At 36.9% G+C, this 1527-nt stretch overlaps 1 pseudogene; it reads left to right on the plus strand.

The window, feature by feature from the left end:
- The first annotated feature begins 981 nt into the window (after window positions 1-981).
- Window positions 982-1082, plus strand: LOC116871568 (annotated as a pseudogene).
- The last annotated feature ends 445 nt before the right edge of the window (window positions 1083-1527 follow it).

The following is a 1527-nucleotide window of genomic DNA, read 5'->3' on the forward strand; positions in this document are numbered from 1 at the left end:
TCTACTTCTGGGTATTTATCCAAAGAATAGGAAAACCTTAGTTTAAAAAAATATATACACTCCTGTTTATTGTTATGTCCACTGAAGCACAGTTTAATAGCCAAGATACAGAAATAAAATGTCCATCAGTAGATGAATGGATAAAGATGTGTTATATTTATACAATGAAGCCATGCTCGGCCATAAAAGAGAATGAAATCTTGCCATTTGCAGCAACATGGATGGATCTTGAGGGTATTACGTCAAGCAAAATAAGTCAGTTGGATAAAGAGAATTACCATAAGATCTTACTCATATGTGGAATCCAAAAGGCAAAAGAAATGAACAAAACAAAAATAACCTCATATAGAGAATAGACTAGTGGTTATGGGTTAAGAGCATGGGGGATTAGCAAAATGGGCTAAGAGGGCAAATGTATGACCCTAGACGTGTGGTGATTGCTTTGTAGTATATGCAGATGTCAAGTTTTAAAGCTATATACTGGAAACATATGATTTTTTTTAAAAAGGAAAAGCTGAACAATGAAATGTCCATAGACCGTTTTGTAAAGCTCTGACATTTTCCTAGGATTCTAAAAGGCCACATACATGTGTAGGGCTGTTGTTAGTAGGGCTGTTGTTAGCAGACCCACCTTACAAGAAATACTAAACAAAGTTCTTCAGGCTGAAAGTAAGTGATCCCAGACAGTAATGCAAATTCACAGACACACACAACACATGCACACACAGACGTGGTAATTAAGTGTAAATGCATATTCCTGCTCCTTTCTTCTCTTACCTAACTTTAAAAAAAAAAACAAACTATACAAGAGAACATTACATAACTGTGTTGTTAGGTCTATAACATATAGAAATGTAATATATTTACCAATGAGTGAGAACAAAGATGTACTAGGCTAAAAAACAAATGGCACCAGAGGGTGACCCAAATCAACAAGAACAAATGAAGAGAACCAGAAAAGTAAGTAAGAAGGTAACTGTAATCGCTCCTCGGCCTATTGGCTAAGATCAAGTGTAGTATCTGTTCTTATCAGAAGGTAACTGTAACACATATTATAAAGTGTGTGTGCACTTGCATCCCCTTCTCTAAGTTTCTTTGAAAGACATAAAATTGGGGCACTTGGCTGGCCCAGTCAGTAGAACATGCCACTCAATCTCAGGGTCGTGAGGTCAAGCCCCACACTAGGTGTGGAGTCTACTTCAAACATAAATAAATAAAAACAAATAAAAAGCATAAAATTATATAAGCAAAACTACAACAATGTATATACGGGTTTGTAACATATAAATATAATATGCTTAACTATAATACCATCAGCCAGGAGTCAGCTTGAAATTCTCTCCCTCAGCTCCCTCTCTGCACGCGCTCTCTCTCTCTCTCAAATAAATAAATCAATCTCTCTTTTTTTTTTAAAGATTTTATTTATTTATTTGACAGAGACAGAGATCACAAGTAGGGAGAGAGGCAGGCAGAGAGAGAGGGAAGCAGGCTCCCTGCTGAGCAGAGAGCCGATGCAGGGCTCGATCC

This window comes from Lontra canadensis, unplaced genomic scaffold (assembly GCF_010015895.1).
Source record: "Lontra canadensis isolate GAN:19392208 unplaced genomic scaffold, GSC_riverotter_1.0 scaffold26, whole genome shotgun sequence".
NCBI lineage: Eukaryota > Metazoa > Chordata > Mammalia > Carnivora > Mustelidae > Lontra > Lontra canadensis.